Source organism: Falco biarmicus, chromosome 3, assembly GCF_023638135.1.
Source record: "Falco biarmicus isolate bFalBia1 chromosome 3, bFalBia1.pri, whole genome shotgun sequence".
Classification (NCBI taxonomy): Eukaryota; Metazoa; Chordata; class Aves; order Falconiformes; family Falconidae; genus Falco; species Falco biarmicus.
The window spans coordinates 36,188,834-36,211,415 of NC_079290.1; the positions used below are offsets into that span (position 1 = coordinate 36,188,834).

The 22,582-nt window shown below is 37.8% G+C and overlaps 1 long non-coding RNA gene across 2 annotated transcripts in view; it reads right to left on the bottom strand.

The window, feature by feature from the left end:
• Positions 1-2,258: 2,258 nt before the first annotated feature.
• Positions 2,259-22,582, bottom strand: part of LOC130145872 (uncharacterized) — a 97,387-nt gene continuing 77,063 nt past the window's right edge. The window contains exons 4-8 of one of the 2 annotated variants that reach the window (XR_008820713.1): positions 18,297-18,497; positions 16,890-17,007; positions 8,398-8,576; positions 4,895-5,063; positions 2,259-2,488 (exon numbers count right to left, since the gene is read on the bottom strand). This is a non-coding gene — a long non-coding RNA (uncharacterized LOC130145872). The remainder of the gene's footprint in view (positions 2,489-4,894; positions 5,064-8,397; positions 8,577-16,889; positions 17,008-18,296; positions 18,498-22,582) is intronic. The other variant, XR_008820714.1, reaches the window with a different exon arrangement.

The following is a 22,582-nucleotide window of genomic DNA, read 5'->3' on the forward strand; positions in this document are numbered from 1 at the left end:
CTAGAATGAAGTTACACGATACAAGGAGATATTACAGCACATTAAACTCTCACAGATACCTTTGAATGGCACTGTGGTTTATACATACATACTCTGCAAGATCCCCAGCTCAGGTGATAGAACCACAAAATATAAATTTGCTTTTAGTATCATATCATGTTCTTGAAGTGTGCATGTACATAAGGAAGGTTACTTTTTCTTTTCAGGCATTCTTTACAGGCCAGAAATAAGTCTATCAAAGTCCTTGCAGCTAGTATGATGGGGGTCTCAGTTCTGATGGGTAGCTCAGGTGCTCCAACCATACCAAAAATTAATAGTAACAATGGAGTGGAGACTCTACGGTTACACTGAGTTGGAATGTCAGATTTTCTTTGAATAAAACAAACATGCAGTGGGACTTCCTGAAATGAGGATTTTGAAGTGAAATTATATTCTTCCAGTCAAACACTTAGCATATGTTTTTATGTTGACTGTTTATTCAGAAATTTAAAACACAGTCACTTAGGAGCAAAGAGAAATCACATATTTACAGGCGAAGGACCAGAGTTTAGCATAAAAGCAAACCGTGATAGCCAGAGAATAACTCAAATGGAAAATAAATTCAGAGTTGTCAATTCAAAACACATTAAGAATAGAAGACAGACATACAATTTGAAATGTGATGTTGATTTAACCTAGCAGTGTCCTTTAACTTAAAGAAATTACATAGTATTTTAAGATAGTAATGTAAATTCCACAGCATACAATCCCCATGACAGCTTCTCTATGAGATAATCAGCTGACATCTCAGAGTAACAACTACTCCCGTGCTTAAACGTTGAATAAGGATATATGGCTGTGCTGCATACTGTCATGCAGCGTGTACATCCTCAGGCCAGCCATAAATACATGAGCATGAGTGCCAAAAGCAGCCAAGCAGTTTGAAAGCAGGATAAAATAATTCACACCGTGTTCAGTTCTACTGCAGCTAGACTCCTGTGGGAGTGCAAACAAGTTCACTTATGGCTAGCCTCATCTGCACCATCATATGTAGAATACATACATAACATTTCCAGAAATATCTGTATTCAATACTTACTTGCACCAGCAAATTGCTGTTCCTTTTCAGCTGTTTGTGGATGTTAAACATTCATAGTGTTTCCCAAAACAGTCAAGGGGGAGGCTGAATATTTTAGTACTTGAAGTTAAGCAGAAAACAGGCATGAGAAGTCTAGACTTGATCATTGCCATTTCATATCAATGTTTTGCTACAACATATTGGTTTTGTTTTGCTTCATTTTTATATAAAATGAAGCAAATCTCCATGCAAAACTAAGTTACGATCGTCATTTCATTTCCAAATGTCAGTTCAAAACTGGTTTTACATTTCTTGTTGAAACAATCTGTATTTTCATTGGATTTGATATATTCCTGCAAGACTTAGTTTCAGCAAAATATTGTTCCTCAGCAGAAAAATCTTCAGCATACAAAGGCAACCAAACATCTATAGTAATACCAGTGGGACCACTTCTATTCTGAGGAACCAGTAACACGATGCATAACTAAATGGCTCCTGAATTGAATTAGGCTGTATCAATAGCTAAGGTCATTATGAAGCCTTTATACTTCTATTAATTAGTCAGCCAATGTTGGGGGGGTGTTATTTATTTATTTATATATTTTTTATATATATATATACACACACACAATGTATAAAACACTTTCTATTCATAACTTCATCTTATGGTTTTTCTCCATATGCTTCTACCTATAATGGGTGAACAGTTAACATGAACGTTGAGAACTTCAGCCTAAATGTTTGCAAATATCTTTACATCTGAAACACCATTTTACTAGAGAATGTAATGATGACTAACAGGTATGAAAGAGAAGTCTTACTGCTTCATTTTCTAACTACAAAATACATACAAAAATGAGGAATGTAGCTGACACATTAACATTCAGAAAACCACTTAGGGATATAATTGGTACTTACTAAACCAATTAGTATAAAGTAATCAAGTGTCAGTGAACATACATGATTCTATGAATCTATAATACATAATTTACTGTTGCCACTTAAAGTAAGCAAGTTCTTTGTTATTCTCAGTAAACGTGTCCAAACAATTGCAAGCAAACACTCTGATATTTAGGACACAGCCTCCTTGGAAAGGTTTATTACTTGACAAAGTTCTATCTGCACAGTCTGTCAGCAGTCAAAAACCAAGCGCCCACATTGAGTCTCAACTTGGCTTAGCTCTTAACCTACATTCTTCTTCCCTTTTTTTCTGTTACCAGCCACATACACACTCTTCAGGCAGATGCTTATTTTCCCTTTGAACATGGGCTTCTTAGCACAGTCAGCTGTGAAGTGTAAAGGAGAAGCTGTTTCTGTCAGGTTGGAAGTTGCCTACTTTCCAAGAAGCACACAGATCTATGAGTGCAGGACACCACAGGAGGCTTGGGCATCTGTACACAGCAAAGTTTCAGAAGTCCTTTTGCTGATAACCTGAAAAAGAGTGAAATTTACTTCACATGGTAGAAATTTCTGTGGAGTCCCAGGCCTTCAAACCAGTGGATATGAGCTATTTTTGTGACCGGAATGCTATACGTGGTGTTCCATTTCATCTTCAGGACTCTCTATTAGGTAAAGAAGGGATAAAAGCTTCAAAAGTAGTACACATGGAAAACAGCAACCCCCTTATATGCTCATTCAAGCAAAAAAATTTTGTGGGTTTAGTGATCTGAAAGGAAGTAAAACTACTATTCTTAATATTTTTTTTAAAGCCTCACATCTTTTGCATAGCAAGTGATTAGAGATGTCTTACATGAAGTGAGACACTGATTTTTTTCCTTTCTTGGCCACACAAGGTTCAAGCCTGTAACAAAGCATATTTTGCTGGACAACAGGCTAGGTAACACCAGCAATTAGCATGTAGGGGAAGCAAGTGATTAGTCCACCTTGCTCAGAGAGGACAGATGCAGACTGCTGCTGTAGAAGGCTTTCTGGTCTGCTGATAATGCTAGATGGATGCAAAACACAGATGTGATCCTGGAAATAGGCACCAAAACTCTAAATCCTCTTTTCCTAGAAGGCAACACAACAGCACATGAACCTCCATATTCCGCTGATGTCTCCCTCCTTGTGCTTACTCTTCTGAACCCCATTTGACCCCTTACAGCTCCCATAGTCCAACCGCATGGCTACAAGCCTCAGCGAAGTGATACAGCCTCCACACCAACACTGGTTAATGATCTCGTGAAGTCTGCAGAAGACTCCAGAAACAGTTCCACCTTTGAGATGTTTGGAGCTATTGCGGGGTTTTAACTTCTTCAGTGTTAATTATATTAACAATTCAGAAAGCACAGGTTTAAACCTCTCCAGAGTCTCTTAGCCATGAATGTTTAATTCCTTTCTTTTCACTGGACTCTAGGCATCTGAGAAATGTAGGAAGTCTGTATTGTTTCCAATTCATCGTGATGCTAAGCTTCAGAAGACCCAGTGGTTTGAGGAAATTCTAAATAGTGGAGAACTACAAATCCTGACATCTTTGGTTGAGTCTTCTGAGACATTTCTATTCAGGCAAGACTTACTGTTGAAGAGCCTGATTTATTACTGCGACTAGGTGCTGAAGTTTTCCCTGGAAAGGTGGCACACCTTTCCTTATGCGCTGCTTTACTCTTCACGCTCTTTCTCAGGCAACCCCACAGCACCTATCTCCACAGATAGGAGAAAAGCAGTAAAACCAGTGCTTTCAAGTTATTCATACCTTTGAAAAAAGAGTAAGGATGGTTTATGCTTAAGGGAACCACAGAACAGATTAGAAGTAGATTATATTTAGTCTGAAATCGTTTATCTACCACAGGCATTCTGGACAATTAAATGTCTGCTTATTGGGATCACTGCCAAAAGAGCGGGTTCAGTTAAATGAATTGCAATGACTCCTGATAATAGTTAACTGGCCCACCTAATCCATTTAAACAGCACATCTGGTCTTGCCTGCTCATCATTCATGGTTCACTCGTACCGCATTTGCTAACACAAATGGCCTGCAGTGAAATCCCTTTTTTGCTGGTTTATTGCTGAATTCTGGCCACTGAATGAGTAGATCTAACTTGGGCTGGGGCTGGTGACATCTTTTGATATTTGCCTCCATCCACCTTTGTCATCTACCATTAGACAGCACTGAGGAAAAAAGCAGAGGCACAGAAAAAACACTAGATGTGAAAAATGAATAGCCAGTCATTATTTAAAAAAATACAAGCAATGTCAGAACTGAATGAATAGTCTCTAAGGGGAAGGAGAATCTTTCATCACATTATGCAAATGAAGTGGCATCAACCAATTAAGAAAATGCTGAGCGTAGCAGGTTTACTTAACTTCACATACCTGAAATCAAGACATGTCAGAAAAACGTTAAAAATCAAACATCTAAATATTGTAATCTATAAAAAAAAATATTTTGAGAATTCCCTACCACTGACATTCAATGATGAAACAGAAAAGGAGTCCATAATTTCTCAAAGTTAATAAACCAATAAATAAAAATTATTTATTAAAAAAATAATAATCCATAAGCCTGAAACTTATTTTGGAGCATTGGTTTCAGAGAGTTTTTCAAAATCTAGCGGTCATAAAAATGAGGAAAACAAGTTCCTAAATATGCAAACAAAAAATCTAATTCTAAAATTAGTGCTCCTGACTATGAACTAGCTTTTTTCTCCCATATGTGAGCGCTCAGGTGAAATTATATTTCATACACCAGAATTTATGGAATGAGCCTAGAATTTGTCATTCTGTGCATCCAGACCATGCTCACACACAGCCTCAAAATTCCTAGTGGCTCCAGGGCTGTATAAAGAGCCTTGAGATGCTCTAACACAAATCATCCAGAATGCTTGCTACCAAACTTACCTAGATGGAACCGGCTTATAGCAAGGCTCTCCTGGGAACAGTTAACAGGAGCAAAGGGGTGGCTGGCATCCACCCCACACCGAAGTTCCTGGTGCTGGATGGTTCCCAGGAAAATGCCTGCCCATCCACTGTGGCTGGCCCTGGCTCTGCTTTTAAGCTGTGTTTCTCTCTTGGGGAAAAAAAAAAAAAGTCAATTCAACCTGATTACCTTGTAAAAGATTGTATCATTAGTTAGAGTGCCTGTGAGAAATTGCACAGAGGAACGAGCAGAAAGAATGTGAAAACCCCCAAAGCTACTGAGTTATAATAGAGTTACCAGTCTTTCTCAAGCTGTTTTTCTTCGGCAGAAGAAATTGAAGTGAAAAGTTATAAATCATTAAAGCTCTTTATCACATAGTATTGATATATCACATAATGGCTACAAACAAGGCACTAGTGATTATCTGAATCTTATTTCATGAACATGAATTTTTTAATCGGGTAATGCCTACTTAATTGAGTACAGTCAAATCAAACTAATTGTCTCCAACATTAAGTACTTGTGTTAAGACTTCAGGTGACACACAGATACAGCACTTAAGCCTTTCTATATCACTGTGTTCATAAGATGTAATAGAAGTGGAAGGCCATGTTCAAGTACAAAAAGAAAAATAGATTTTTAAAGAAGTGTTCTCTGTAAATAGAAGGGTTTCTGGTTTCCTTCCATTAAAAATACTCTTATCCAAAAAAATAGGTGTAAAAAATCTATCATCTACTGGTGAAATGTCACAGCACTCTCCAAACTAGTTGACTGCAACAAGGTCTTTACACTTAACAGAACCAGCCACACCTGCACCTTATCTACATCAGCCAACCCACAGCTGTATGTTATCAATATTAATTAACCCAGCTTCATTCCTCTACAATTCCCCCCCTTTTCTTTTTTTACCATTTCATACCTCATGTTTTTACCAATCATTGCAAACTTTTTACAAATAAACTTTTCATATAGTCCTCTACAGTGAAATGCTAATAGTATAGCAGAAAATGCATGTAAACAAAGACAAGTAAACAAAAAAAATTTTGAAAATTCATTTTGATTTCATGGAGTGCCTAGTAGTTGTACACTTGCTTGCTAGGTTTTACAAAGAGGAGCTTACACATTGATCAATATATTGATATACAACATTTTTGAGTGCTTCTATCCTTACATGAGTAAATGCACACTCACTAACTGTTCTAGCTGGTAATAACTTTGGAGTACAAAACCTATTGCTGGATCACTACAAAAAACTGTTCCACCAAAGAAATAACAAACCTTTTGTCACAATCCAACATGGAGTTTCACTTTTTTACCACTTGAGTCTTCTGACTGAATATTTGGAGCTAAAGCTGAGTATAGGGAAGGTCTAATAATATAAATGGGTTGTAGAAAGAAGAGCTTTGTCAAAGAAGGCTAGGAATCAGCTTTTTCTGAAAGGGTACGAGTCACCTGATGTTCAGTGATGTCAACCTTAAAACCTGCACAGACTCCTTTTAGGGTCAGTGGGACACAGGAAAGCATCCCAGGTTGCAGACCTGAGCATACATTTAGTCATCCCAGAAGAGGATTAAGAAGCAACATTTCTAGCTGATCCAAAAAACAGCTGTTACACCTTTTAACTCACAGCTGAAATACAAACTTTTTTAAAGTGTCTACATTTGAAAAATACATTGCTAATTTGAAGGAACACCTAACAGGAAAAGTTCCCCTTACTTTGCGGGATGCTTATAACAATGTTTATTTAGACAAGCGAAAGGAAAGAACTCAATTGTAATTTGTATTACTCTGGTTATAGATTATATTGCAAATGCTATATTTATGGGAAAATGCAGGGAGGCAAGAATTTTTCATTAAGAATTAGCAGTAAAATGATATGAAAAACAAAGTATGAATCTACCATTTTGACCGGCTATCTTTTCAAGACATCCAGGTAGCAAGCAACAGATTCTGGTTATTGTAGAATTTGTATTTTTAAATAAATAGCATTTAATGTAGTAGTTCAAGGTCTACACAGGAAAAAGAGGAAAAAATAATACTACACAGGGATCTTTCACCTAACAGATGAAGGAATAACATGACCAAGGGGAGACTGAGGATGGGCAAATTCAAAGAAATGAGGTGCTCATTTTTAGCTGAAAGTAAATAACCTCAGCTAACTGAAATAATTTACCAAGAGCTGTGGTAGCTTCCTTGTCACTCAAAGTCATTAAATAAAGATTGAGAATCTTTCTCAAAGACATGCTGAAGTCATAGTGCAGAGAATAGGTTGTTATGCGGAGGCCCAATCTGGGTTATTGCAGTAATATTTTGTGAGGTTAGCATCTGTGAACTTACAAAAGCTAAAGGAAAGCTTACCCATGATTTATTTTACAAAGGCATAACAATGAAAAGGTATCCAAAATTTCAAGAAAATGCTCCAGCAATTTCAAAATGAGAAAGCATTTCTTTTTCATTTCTCTTACACATGCTAATGACTAAGGAAATAAAATGCACCTTTACTCCTATCAGCTAGTGACATTTGCTTTGGTCAGTACTGGATGATTAAATTAAGTATCTTCATTTGGATACCCTCTCCATGATTTATGATTGTTATCACTGTGCTCTACATGGTCTTAATACCTTACAAGAAAAATTATGATGTTGATTGAATACAGTAAATACAGATATCCTGTGAATGAAAAGATAGATCCAGGCAATTTTCCTTTTGCAATTCACAGTCAGTGCCCCACAAAATAGAGTTTCAGGAAGACCACAAGTATTTTAACTGTTAAGCAAGTACAGCAAATGTTTGTGAATATAAAAAGTGGGACAGAGATCAAAAGCATCAAAGCATTACCATTCCATCATCTCTGAAAGAAAACAGTTTGCTTCAGAAATATGCCTTGCAGTATTTTATGGTGTTGACAGTTTTCAATTCTTTGTTTGGAACTAGAATAAATTATTACATAATTTACTTCAGCTAAAGAAAAATGTCATGTAAAGGGGTTTAAAATCTGCAAACAAAACAACTGAATGTGATAAAGTCATTTCAAGCGAAATACCTGAGTTTAATCTAAAATAATTGCAGGACTGTTGTAGGATTTTTAAAGTTTTTTTCGTGTTTCCAAAACATTCTTTTTGGTTCAACAAACACCATTTGTTTATGGGGATAAATTTCTAGTTTGACTTCCAAAAAATAAAAAATAAAAAAGCATTTTCTCAGTACTGTTTACAGTCTCTTTTTTCATCAGCCCCAGAATTAAAACTTTCCATTTACTGTAGCCTGTGTAGATACTATGTCTAGGCAATATAAGCAACTATCTGGACCGGAAGACTGACAGGGAAGACGGGCATCTTGCCTTGACAGTGTTGGAGGATACAGGAGTCGTTAGGTCTGTGGCAGCACTAGGATTGACACTTCTGTCCTGCACAGCCCACTGCTGCTGAGGCTGCCCAGGGATTAGAAAGAGTTGGAGAGATGATGGTAAGGGGACCCACTAACCTCTCCAATCACTTCTTCCCATCCACCTCACTCTCCCAGAGCAAGTCACAGGTCTCCAGAGCTCTTGTGACACAGCCCCAACCTTCTTTCAGTCCCCTCATGGCGCATATGTCTCTGCCTCCTTTATAAAATGGTCAGATCCTTCCCCAGATCCTTGGGAATCACTGCAGCTAGGTAGTCTGAAACCAAAAAGTCAACATCAGTGCATTGAAACAAAAATCCATGCAATACATTTTCCCTAAGCAATATATCCAAACATAAAAGACATTCCCAATCCCTCCTAAAGAGGAGCTGCAGGACAGCTTTCTAGGATGAGCCTGATAGTTTAGAGACAATCTCTGTGGACCACACATTTTCAGTTCTTTACTTGCAAACTGATCACCCCATTTTCTGAAGGATGTACCAAATCCTCACCAGAAATGTGTAAAGGCTACGCTTAGGCTGTACTATATTTGCTAATAGAAGCAGAATTTGCAACAACATTTTTCTTTGTACAAGGAAAATTGACATCTATCTTCACATATATAGGGAAACTGCTGGTACCAGAAGAAGCTCAGGATGATAAGACGTGACTTGGGCCAGCCTGATCAGTCTGATGTGGAGTCCTGAGTGCTCTGTTAATCAGTACTTCGCTACGTAGATACTCCACTTTTTTATTAAGCAGTGAGGCTGCATAATATGCATACATAGAACCTGCCAGATAAGTGAAAGGAAAAGGTAATACTCTGAAAAGTTTTGTAAGTCTTCCCTCTGCTAGTCTACCCGCCCATACAGAGTCTTGGCAAGAGGCCTCAGCCTCAGCCTTGTGTATGCGTTATGAGGCTATTAACACAGTCAAACATGACATGGTAATGCAGAACTAATTAATGGAGAAAAAGTGTGATATAAAGTGCTATCATATTCACAGCATCCCTTCTCTGAGTTTAATCATGGTGTAAACCTCATGTTGAAGCACTTATGTGCAGATTATGCTGACCACTAAATAAAAAACCTAAACTACTCACTTTTATAATTCATAAAGTGTTATCTTTGTGGAAATGCCCTCCCATTTTATTTTTATAATGTTCAGTCTAGTATATATTGGTCTATGTAAATTGCTTGTTAGCAAGTACATCCTGGGAAAAAGTAGCACTAAAATTTCCAGGAAAGGTACAATCAGACAATTGCCATTCAAAATTACTGCATAAAACCCTCATAGATACAATCACAAACAATTACCATACAATTACAACATGAAAACGTACCAAGTACAGATACAATCACAAAGACAAGTACAGCTGATGGCAAATCCAGAAGCAATTACACAAAGCCTTTGAAGAATTACACACATTTATTTAAACTTGATAAATGTGTATGTCTTAGCAGTACCATAATTGAGCAGGATTATTACAGCCAGTGAGATGGGGCAATTTCATTTGCATAAGTAGTTTTGCAAATTCCTAATATTAAAAATTTGATTAAAAAATAAAGTTACAGTTATTAGTATTCAGGTTATTCACTTTTCTATCTTACAATCATTAATTATTTTAGAGCTACCCGAAATTTGAAAAATACTTCACAACTATGAGAAACTATAACACTTTCACAAAAGCTCTTGAAATGTAATCATGGCCACAATTTGCAACCAAGAAGTAACAAGGCAGGTAGTAAAAAGATGGAGTTGTAGACATTGCTAGTTGCTTGAGTCTGCATGCTTACACCATGATCCAAAATTCTGCAAGTCAAAAGACGCATTGCAGTAACTTGCAGGGATGTTGGATCAAGCCCTTTCCTAAGGAATGACTGTTTTATTTTGCTGCTCGCAGTCACCATTAACACAATGAGTTTTATTTTGTCCCCTATTTGGCAGTGCTTTGAGAGGAAATAAATCTGAGACTGATTTGAATGACAAGAGGATAATCAGGAAGTTTATTCCTCGGCAAGCTACTAAAATCAATAAATCTAAGTTTGTTCAAAGTGATACCCTGAGAAATTCAATCAGAACAGCTAGCAACTCATCTTGAAATATATCATTAACAGTAAGGCATCTTTGAAGTCATAATGATAAGTATTTCAAATTGCTAGAAACAGAATCATATACACAGAAGAAAAGGTAAACCAAGATAATGATGCACCAGCACTGTCGAAAGGGGCACATTGAAACACATGATTTTACTTTCATTTGGCAAGGACTTGACAGTCTTTGGCATGGATATCAGAGCAAAGATTGTCTCTGGCATCAAAATCAAATCAAAGACTCATGGATAATTTTAGTCTGCAGACTCCAAACTATACTTGACATACTCTTCGTGGATCCTGCTCCTGGATCAAGGACGTTGCTCCATACAAGCCCTGCAACAGTTTTCAAGCCAAAAAAATCAGCCTCCTAAGTTGCTGAGTTGCTGAATATTAGATTGCTTAAGATCAAACCCAAACTTGCCAAATGCTTCTTTAGCCTTATGTATTTCCCGGCAACAGTTCTGCTGCCAGATTTTGCTTTTGATGAAATCAGTGACAGTAGCGTTTTGCTATTGTATAACAAAAGGTATGAAAATTCATTTAACAATGTTATCGATGAACTATAAGCTTATAAAGTGATGCACTTTCATGTCTTCCCTGCAACTTATGCTTGAAGAATCTGTTTTCCATGCCAGCTATTACGTAAAAAATTTATGCATCTCCATTTCTGAAACAACAAAAGATTTTAATTCTATTCTAAACATCCACCTTAAACATGTCATTTCTTTGCATTACTTGGTACTTTCAGTTTTTAAATAAAAGAGGTCTGAAGGGTTACATTCCTTTATACTTCACTGAAGCTAAGTTTGTAATTGATAGTTCACTGTGTTTATATGGCCCTGTTCTGTCTGATCCCTGCCGAGTGTTTGTGAAATTTTGTACAAACTTAATGACAGATTTATGGGATCAAGCTTCAGACATGCTACACATAGCTGTTCCTGCTCAGAAAAAAAACAAGGGGTGTGGGAAATTCTTCAGCTGGAAAGTAATGCAGGAGGATTTGCATTGTGGGGGTTGTCTTTCACTATGAGGCCTTAAAAACAGAATTCTGAGGCCATTAATTGAGCCAAATGCTAATTGAAAAGTGCAAATATTCCCTGGAAAACACATAATTTGATCCACAGAGTTATACTGTAATTTATACTACAAGATATTAGTAGTTTAATCATGCAACTATGAACCTTGTTGAGTCATCTGTTCTCATGTCAGTCTTTTCATCACAGTTTACCTGCATCTGCAAAACTGAATTCTGATCAAGTAATTTATTCACTCATTCTTGCAGAAGATGACCTTAACTTTATGGAATTAGCAAATATCAAGTTTCCTCAGCATATAATTGTAGTTCTTCCACTCTCGGTCTAGATTACAAAATAAACAACATAATGAAACAAAGCAGGGAACTCAACAGTTGGTAAATCTACATAATACACTCCATTTGGTATGCATGCTACAGCGGTGGAATGAGCAGAAAAGGAACTGAAGCAAAACTGTTTGACCTATTTTAATATTTGATGAAGAAACACTAAGCCTAGAAATACCATGTCTTCAGAGACCTTGTAGTTGATATTATTAAAAAACATTTTAAAAAGAGGCTCCTATAGTCTATCATAATAAGCTTTGGGTAATACTTTAAGAGTCCATTAACTTATGCTCAACTAATCTTGAATTACAATAGAAATCCTTTGAAAGCATGTATGATAGTCACAGAAATACCACATAAATTCATTTCCATCCTTTTGTGAATGTTTTCCCACACTACAGTTTTTAATCCCTTTGTGTAATTGTCCAGAACTTGATATTTTAACATTAATGGAAGTCTGATCAGTTCTAACTCTAAAAGAAATCAGACCCTATGCACTTTTGAAGAATCAAAATCAAAACAGCTCATGAAACAAATATAATGATCTTTTTAAAGTTATCCATAACTTTGAAATTACAGTAGAGGGAAAAAAATGTTTTTTTCATATATGAGCAGTATAATTGTAATATTTATTCTCTCCAATTAATATTATTGTGGTGTTTTAAATTACCTTAGTTGCCAATACAAGCTAAAGATTTTCTAGAGAACCACTACCTGAACTGCAGCCTGGAAAGCAGCAGAGTCTTTCAAATGTGTGTGGATGAAGCAAAAAGTCATGAAAAAAAAAACAGCCATGCAAGGCTGAACTGTTGAACTGAGAGAGGAGGAAAAATGTTTAAATGGAAAACATTTTTTTCAGAAAATAAGACTTTGGACTGAAACTTAGGAGACTGCAGTTCCATTTTCCCAGCTTTTCCAGTAACCTTCCAAAATCACTGCATTTACTTTAAGTTTCTTTATTAGAGATGAATTTGTCATCAAAACAACTCATTTCCTTTAAGTGTAATTATTTGCAGTGGCATCTTGCTATTGACAAGGTCCAGTCATTTCAAAGGAAATACAGACCTGAGAAGCTGGATGGTTTCAATATCAGGAACTAAATACTTCTAAATAATTCCCGCTGTGTCTTCGCCTAACCCACATTCTACTGAGGCCTCATACACTACGGTAATGTAAATATCTGCACGTTCTTCCTTTGCGCTTGGAGTTCTCAGTATTTGCTGCCCAGTCAGTGAGTGCAGATACTAGGCTTGGGGGAACCACAGATCAGAAATGGAGACCCCCACCAGCCTGGCGCTGTCACCTCCCAAAACACACCCTGCAGAGGATCTTGGGTAGAGTAACTGGAAGACCCGGAGATGTCCCTGGGTGTCCAGGAGGTCCAGCCACAGGCACCATCAGGGCATCCAGGCACCCAGACACTCCCTCGCCGGTGAGCACGTTCATCAGTGCTCCTGCTGCCATCACTACTTTAGCAACTGACTGTTTCATTCTTCTTCCCGGTGTTTGAGAACTCCATTGTCACTTGTGTTTGGGACAATGAACTGCTGCATACTCATGAAGGAACAGAGGTCATCACACCCTCTGATCAGCCTGTAATTTACAGCTGGCACTGAACAGTCTGAGCTACCCGCTATGTATTGAGCAGGCCAGAACCCTGACTTACCCACATGGTAAAAGGTCGTGATGACACCGCTCATTTGAAAATAAATAGCTTCCTGTAATATTATAGAATTACTGTAGCACTCGGGCACATAAAGATAAAAGCTCACATAGATAAAGGCGTATTAATTAGTTCATAAAGCCTTATTAATCAGGCTCATAATGGGAGCAGTTTGAAACCATAAAAGAAATGTGTGAGATATTAGTCTGCAGGCTTAAAATACAGAAAAGAATGAAAACCCACCCACACAGCATAATATGACATTAGCTCCCTGCTACTGGGAGAAGGAAGATACAGTCTAAAAGCAGCATCTCCTTTACAGTATATGAATGATTTAATACGTTTGCTGTGGTCTAGCTGAGGAATAATAGCAGAGAATACTTCAGACATACCTGGACACATTACTCTACTTCTAAAGTAGCTTGGCTACCTTAATTCATTGCTCATGGAAGTCAGAGGGACACTGGCTGAGAGTGGGATCCCATAAGATTCACTTGTAAAGAAGAAAACCTATCCACACTGAAGTCAATGGCTACTGACTTCAAAATACAGGATGCCAGTGTGTTTCCTGATCACAAAGTCCTAGAGCTTCTTCAGGCAAAATTTCCTGTTTAGATTGAGATCAAATGAAATTCAAGGATTCTAAAACATAAAATATGTTCTGTTTTTTTGATGAAAGTCCTCTATTTCCATCTTTGTTTAGAATTTGATACTTTCAAGCAAAGCCTCTCTAATCTATTGAATTGTCAGTAAAAATTAAATACCAGAGACATTTAGAAAATTGTACACTGTCTTATTTATTTCTCTGTCATACCCCACTAGCCCTACAAGTTTCTGACAAAACTTCCTTCTTCCAAGAAAGACTTTCTGCACACAGTGCATACAGACATCCCATTTTATTGTAAATAAGTGGGGTGACTGCGGCAATTTATTACTCTGAAAATACCCTCCCTAATCACTAAATCTCCATTATTTTATATATATTTTCAGAACTTTCTCATGAGCAAGAGACTGCAAAAGAAGAAAGATATGATTTTTTCCCTTCTTTTTGATTCCAGTTTTGTAACAAATGCGTAACAGATTTACTTGCAAAAAGTAAGCTCCACTCCACTCCTGAGCAGCCGTGAGCAGCAGTGGCATCACATGGTCCCTGACACTTACCCACCTCCTCCTCGCACATTTCACCACTGCATCTTATTCAAATAAACCACCTTACCAAATAAACCCTTTACACAGTCTGACAGGGCCACATCAGGGCAACGAAGGCTCATATTCCATATTAAGTCCTTCCAAAGGAATGCATTTGGGGAGAGTAGAGAAGCTGATTTTCATCTAGCAAAAAATGTATAGGGCTTTTTCCTTTTCACCTAAACTGATGTAAGCATTTTACCTATTCAGCTGTTCATCCCTTACACTGAAACAATGGTATCTCTTAGATTGCCAGTGTATTCAGCTTTGTACTTTTTACCAAACATAAGATGGTGACGATTATAAGATTTTCATTTGTTGCTTTGTCATGTAACATTGTTTATATTATTGCAAAACAACAGTGACATCCAGAGGCACAAAAGCCTAATCAGAAGTATGCATTATACATGAGGATGTGTTCAAAATCCGTTACTCAGGATTTCAACAACTTTGATTCTTTGAAGCTCTATGAATTTTAGAAGCATGTATAGTATGTAAGGAACACACATAGGCTTTTTATTTTAAATCTGTCCTCACACAGCCTTACACTGGTCAACATTCATTGGCATATGGTTGACTGAGACAAGAGATGCTGGCATACAGGACCATTATGCCCTGCCACTGGTAGTTGTCACCGATAAAACTCTGTGTGAAACTTTTTGGCCCCAGGTACATTTTTGTGGTCATCTTTTCCGAAAAGAGAAAAGGCAAGATCAAAAGAAATCCAGATACTTCTAAGTGACACACAAGAATACTTAAGAATTACATACAGTTAGATGCCTCCTTGGAGAATCTATGCTGTTAACGTACAGTAGGTTGCTACAAGCATACCTACCAGGTGTAGCGTGCGATAGGGTATTTAGCAGACTTCAGTGCACTATTTCACTTCTGCATCATGAAAGTGAAATCCAGTCCAGCCCACTAGAAGGAGTGACCAGCTGCAGTGCACACTTACGTGTGCAGCAATGGCTCATTTCCACAGGAGTGTGTTTGTAATGAGGCTGAAAGCTCACTGAAGTCTGAGTGCTGAGAGCTTTGCCTGAAAAAGGACTCAAGGACTGACAGATTAGAAAGCTTTAAGATTTTTTTCCTGGTTTTTTTTTTATATTATAAGATGTCAAGTGGGTTGCAGAAGATATAAATATATATGTAGTTCTGGGGGAAAAAAATATCCACAGCACTTACAATTACTGCAATCTTAGAAAAGCTCAAGTCTCCAAGTGATGCACTTACCGACCACCTCCTCTACTGGCATGAATTGTAATAGCTCCATTTATTTCAATGAAGCTCTGTCAGGTTATATCAACTGAGGACTGAGTCCTATTGGTCTCCTTCTTAACGTTCCTGTCATTACCGAACAGATGTAAATGCTATATCATTTTTCAACTCTTTAGCTCTTCATATATGCTAAACCTGTGCTTGCAATATGAAGATAATTGTGTATATTTACCACTTCTGTTTACAATAATGGAGGAAAATGCAGGTCTGTGCAACACTACATGCTCATTTCTTTGTCAAGGAAAGAGTATTTTAAAAGATGTCTTTTAAGCTATCTTTTAATACACTGAAGGAAATGGCTATTGTAATAACCGCAGTATCATTTTAGCTTTCAATAGAAATTTTCTCCTAGACTAGCTTCTGGCTGTAAATAATGCCTGTGAGTAGTCTGTTTGAGGTGTTGTCTCTCTTCCCTACCAATACAGCTCCCACATAAGATTTTGCCAGGATTTCATTCAAGGGAATAATGTTTTCTGAGGAAAATACTGTTCAGTTCTCTCCGTGTCAGACTAGCAGTTGACATACCAATGAACTGTTTACAAAAATGCATGCTGCATCCTGTATCCAGCTGACAGACTCCTGCAGTTGGTACTTCATTAGTTATCCTTGCTATGAAAGAATATGTACATAATCTCTTTATTGCATTCATTTTTGTATAAAAGACAGAATAATTACAATTCTTTTATTTGTGAACACACAACTGACATAGTTCTAATCATATAAAAACAATTTACTGATAATCATGTGTGAAATGCTACTGTAAAAATAAGAATCTTTCCCTTTGATCAGTTAGCCTAAATCGGTTTTATTATTTATGACAATATGTCTGGTTTTTAATTCATAAATTCTGAATTTCTGGAACTAGCAGAAAATTATTTTTAAAAACTGAAAAACAGACTTAGAGTATTAGTTATATATCATGGTTGAAGAAGAAGACAAAACTGCAGCAGAAAAATCCTTGAATACATTTACCAGTGATGAATAAAGTGTTTTATGGATAGATACCTTCTATCTCAGGAAATAGATGTTCAGCTAGCATAAAACAGCAGTGGCACATCCGTTATTTTCCTGAGCTAAGGATCTAGCCCATATGCTCTACTACTCCACAAATATGGTTTTCATCCTGATACAAGAAAAAAAATATTTGCACTCATTTTAACATTTGATATAATGGGAGGGGGAAAGAAAAGGATGTTAAACAGTATGGACAAGGTTGCACAAAAAGTATGTATCCAGATCAATGTTGTCTGCACTGTTTGCTTGTCTCTATAACAATCCTACCCTCATCAAAGTCATTGTATTCAAATTTTCAAAGTAGGTTGAACTTGGTTTAGGCACCAAGGACTAATCTCTTAGTATCATGAGTAAGTACCTACCTACCTCCCACTAATTATTTAGCATGCACAGCAATTAAAGTGAAAGAAATTTGTCTCACCATATTTGGGGATATAAAAAATATTACCTTGAAAAATACCAAGTTGAACTTACCCTCTGATTACGACCATGTCACAGATGTGCAGAGGGGCACAAAGAAGTGAAGGATTCTTTTTTAAACTGTACAACAGATAATTTATCATCGTGGTCCTTTCTGGCTTAAGGTCTGTACTACTATGAATCTATGGTAGAGATAATATCATCAAGGAGGGTTCATGTGGTGCTGTGCGCACCTGCAGCCCATACTTCTAACTGGCAACTGTCAGCTGTCTTCCATGTAAGTTAATCGTAAAATAAAGGAAGCTGATGCCTTGCAAATACAACATGTTTGACTTCTGCCCCTAAACAGACATCTGGATTGGCATGCACAACCTATCATTAAAGGAGATGTGGTGCTTGGCAGGGACATGACCATCCAGTCCTGGACAAACCAGTGTTCCAGCCCATCATGGCCCGGGCAGCTGGATGCACAGTACATCCTACTTTAGTCATGGCCCCCAAAGATCCTGCAATCTCTTCTAGACCCTGCTGGGCAATTCGTCTTTGAGAATACTTTTTAACTCCCTCTAAGTGGGAAATGTGCATGTAACAAACCCCCCAACTTTGTAAATGGTTTTATTGATTTCATTAGCAGAGAAGCCGAAGCTCCTCTGCTCTATCTTCCCAATTTTGAGCTCTCCTTTTTTAAGAATGATTCATACCAAGAGATTCCTGTGGAATTAAAATTGAAGATACATGAAGGCTTTATACCATATTCCTCACGTGCACTGAAGTCAGTTGTAATCTATTAATCTCCAATTTGCATGTGATTAAGTTTCAAGAGTGTTCCCTGTCTGCCTATGCTGTATCTCTTTCTTCAGTGCCTATTGCCAGGCATTTTTCAGAACTGATAGTGGCTTATCACTATCAAAAAGCAGCTCAGAGTCCTTAGGAAAATCTTCAGCTTAGCAACTATCCTTTTAAAATTGTAAATCGTACCTGTTTTCCTTCATCTTTATAGCTATTAATAGGCATACTTTTCATGACAACAGGATTTATTTCTGGGGTTACAAGATATCATCTGCTTCTTCTCCTTCTTCGTCTCTTAAGTTGTAGTTTTCTGTCATATCGTAACGGGTTGTCCTGGAAATAGCTTGTCACAAAACGAAAGATTTGTTGCTAGTAAAAGAGTAGAAACAGCTGTAAAAAAGCAAAAGTTAGATTTCAGCCAAATGTCCTTTAAACAAATGAATAAGAAAAAAAGACACCCTAAACAAAGTTTACTTAAGCTGTTTTGTTTCTCCAGACAGTCTTTGCAAAGTGTGGGAAGATAAGAAGAGTCCTATAAATGGCTGTAGCCTCAAATAGGTTGTGTGGTTGGATAAATATAGGGAAGCAGAGTGAGGGGTAGAAATTGGATGGGCTTGGGTCTGTACTCAGAAGGAAAACATTTATTTTCTAGAAGAAAGCAATAAATAAATAGGATGGCTCATCATTACCTTCTTTAAGCATGACTAGGCTAAATATACTTCCAGTAGTCAAGACAAAAAAGAAATCTAAGTTGTTTTCCTTTTCTCCGAAAAGGCTCTGCTGCACTTAGTTGCTGTCAGGCACGAGGACAGGAGTGGCCAGGCTCTAGCTACCACCCACTGATGTTCAGTCTGGCTTTGGTCCAGGGTGAAAGGGAGAGAAACATAGCAGCTATTTTCATGGGTGCCCTAATCCCACGGATTATTCTGCCAGCAGGGCATGCCAGAAGGCTTCATGTTATAACCATGATATGTGATCGTATCTGCCAGCGTGTGCCTTTTACTGGTCCCAGCAGGAGGAGCGGGCAGATCCATAGTCCACCAGCTCTGGGTTCGTGTGTGTGTGTGTGTGTGTGTGTGTGTGTATGAGCACTCTCATGTGCTAGGGACATCCCCAAAACAGCAGTGACAGACAGCCTCTCTCTCTTTTGTACCACATGAGCAGAGTAATGGGCCAAAACCAGAGCCTGGTGTACACAGCACACAGAGGTTGAGCCTCTTCAGATTTTTGGCATGGAACACCTCAGGGGACAAATCAACCCATTTTGCTCAGTTACCCAAAAGTCGAGTGACTATAGCCAGTGAAATCAGAAGCACGGTCAAATCCTTCTAGCAGAAAGACAACAGAAGCCTGTAAATATTCCCGAGAAGGTGCCCTTTTAATCAACATACTATGTACAGCAGTGTTTGGTTTCCCAGCAGTATTTACTCACATTTACACGGGAAAGTAAACTCAATCAACACAAACAATAAACAGTTGATGTTTCAGTTATACTTAGTGTGTACAAACAGAAACAAGCTTTTGATATTGTCTCTGGACTTAAAATCTGGTCCTATTCATTATCTTCAGTAAAAGGCTGTATTTTTTAATCCTCTAAATAACAATTATTACTATTACGGCTATGCTGATGTTTTCTGGCAGTGGCCTGTTGTCCCACCCACAAAAACCATTGTTATGCCCCTCAAATATATGCTAAAATATTCTGCCAGATGATGAGAAGAAAAAATATTATAATTTTTATTTACTTGTTCTAAAGTAAACATCTGTAAACTAATTACAAGACACACCTTTTTAGAGATTCTGTGAATGGAAAAGACTCACTGATTACCAGTTTTGTCTTCAGTTCCATTTGTGAATCACATTTAATTACAACGCAATTAGGTAGCACCTCTGGAAAAATATGCCATGTAATGGTTATAGAGAATGAAAAGAAGTGATCATACTGTAATTTTGAAATACATCATAGCAATTCTTTTCATTACATTTCTGTGCAAAAGATGCCACTCATCTTAATTGACAGTGTCAATACCATAGTCCTAATATTATAGTTTCCAAAAAATTAATTTCAATCCCAAAGTAAAGTCTGTGTTTACTGAAGAAATCATCCCAGACCCAAACACTTCAAGAACTTCAAGAACTTCAAACACTCAAGAAATCCCATTAGACTACTAAATATAAGAAAATATAGAATTATCTGCTTTCTAGAAGCTTTAGAAAACATCGGAGCCCTGTAGCATAAATCTGATTTAAAACAATATATTATGTGGGTTTGTAGATATGTTTTAGCTTCGAGCGAATAGAAATACTGTTAAAAACACCTACATTTACATTATTGCAGCTTCCAGTGACATGAGGCAGGATCAGGGCTCCATATGATTAAGATGTATCAGCATTTAAAGAAAAGCAAAACTAAAAAAATCCTTGCTGGATTTATGAAGAACAGAAACAAAAAAGCGAAGAGGACTTATGAGGCAGAGATCTCAACACAGCTTTTCTTCTTGCCCTGGTGACTAGTTAGTGAAAGTAGCAACAATTCCTGTGGATAGTCCAGTAACCCAGCCCCATCTTCAGAGGAGCAACCCTCTCTGAAACAGCTAGGTCCACCCCACCTGTAAAATATCTTGCATATTGGCAGCACACATGTTCTGCTGACAGGCGAGCTGCCTTTTCATTTGGGATGTGGCAGGCAGGCCACCACCAGCCTGGTGCCACACCTGCTGAGGTCTGCTGTAGGCACTCACGTTACACAGCTGGTCTGGAGCACTGCGATCGGTCCTAAGAACCTACGTACAGGCCTGAGTCACTGCTTTGTCACTCAAACTTTACCAAGTTTTATTTTACAAAAGCTTATTAGGAACCAAGGCTATCTATAGACTTTCCATGTCCTGCTGGACCCTTCAGCAGCATCCAGGATGCAGGGTCAGGCTGAGGGAGTCATCAAGAAAACACCCTCAGCAACCAGAACAGGCTTGAGTAAGCCTTTATTTTGCATACTGTTGTAATGGTCCAGTTATTTGACTGCCTGCCAACAGTGATCTTTCACAGGTGACAAGTCAGTTCTAAAAAATTCATGGCTTGGCTTAAAAATCACTGAGTCTTAAAATTGCATCTTGAGCCTCAGTTTATTTGCCCACTGGATTTTTAACCTGTGGAATTGGTATCCTTACGTTTCTCCAGCTGAAAAAGCTAAACATATAGAAAGTTTTTTCTGTTTTCTGGGGTTCTTTAGCAGAAGTCTGATTTCTTTCATACCACAAGATACCCTGTGGTGCATTTCCAGGTACAAATGCCAGATACTTTAAGTGTGGTAGTAGTCATGGAGGTTACCAGCATCGCAGGCTGAACAGCGAGGAAGAAAAGCAAGCTGGCTAAACGCTCGCCCTCCCTGCCATGAAATATTTTTTTTCTGCAATGCTTTCCATCGAGAGAGCAGTTGGGGTACTAGAGGAGTCTGCACCACTCTGCTGCCAGTGCAGCTATCGGGACAGCCGAGAACCTCCCAGCCAGCTCCTGTGAAAAGCTTCTGTGCCAAAAACATGCTTTCTTCTCTCCCCCTTTACAGTTTTAGAGAAGAAAGACTCACAAACAGGGCTTTTGGAGCTAATGGATGCTGCCAGGTTTCTGGGATACTTTGGATTGATGCGGTGAAGACATTTTCTAAGCCCAAAGGGCTTTCGGAGGAATGGGCAGCTCTGCGCAGGCACTGAGCCTGCAGTGCCGTTACTCAAGGAAGCAAACTCAAGTTCAGACATTCCACCTAAATGTGAGGCTGCTCTTCAAGCTGTAACCTAAAGGAAAACTAACTTAAGAAATGCAAGGAATATATTTTGCCTTTCTTTTCGTGCCATGCAGTTCACAGTACGAGCCAATGCTGGGAGGTGGCTCAGTGCCAAGGACCATGGCCAGCCCTCTGCAAATGGAGCTATGCATCTCTCACAAGGGCTGGTGTACAGGATTATTTTCCATAAACTCCCAGGTCCTGAAAATATACCTAAAGATTACCTGTGTGTCACAAGAAGCATAAAATAAAGAAATGTTTTGGGCTTTTGGGTAAGTTTAAACACATTAAAATTGTAAAGGTTCTTAGACGTAAAAACAGTGAGAAGAAAACTAGGCATTGTGTAATACTAAAATTTTTATTGCATTACAAGAAACTCAGTAGTAGGTTGACTCTAAGTACCTTCGGCTCAAGTGAATATAAATGTGTGGTTTATCTTTCGCAATTGCCTGTGTTTTTAGTACTGTTCTGTTAAAAACATTTTATTGTTAAACTCCTGTCTGAGAAATGCTGTACGCAAATCCAAAAACATAGGTATGATGTTCAACTAAGAGCATAACAGAGTCAGTTATGAATGTGAAATCATATTTTTCAAGCTTTTAACACAGATAAATAATGCTAACAGGGAAGACAGAATATAGAATTGTTAAAAATTTTCATTAATTTTTTTTTCTTTTGTTCCAAATCAATGGAAATT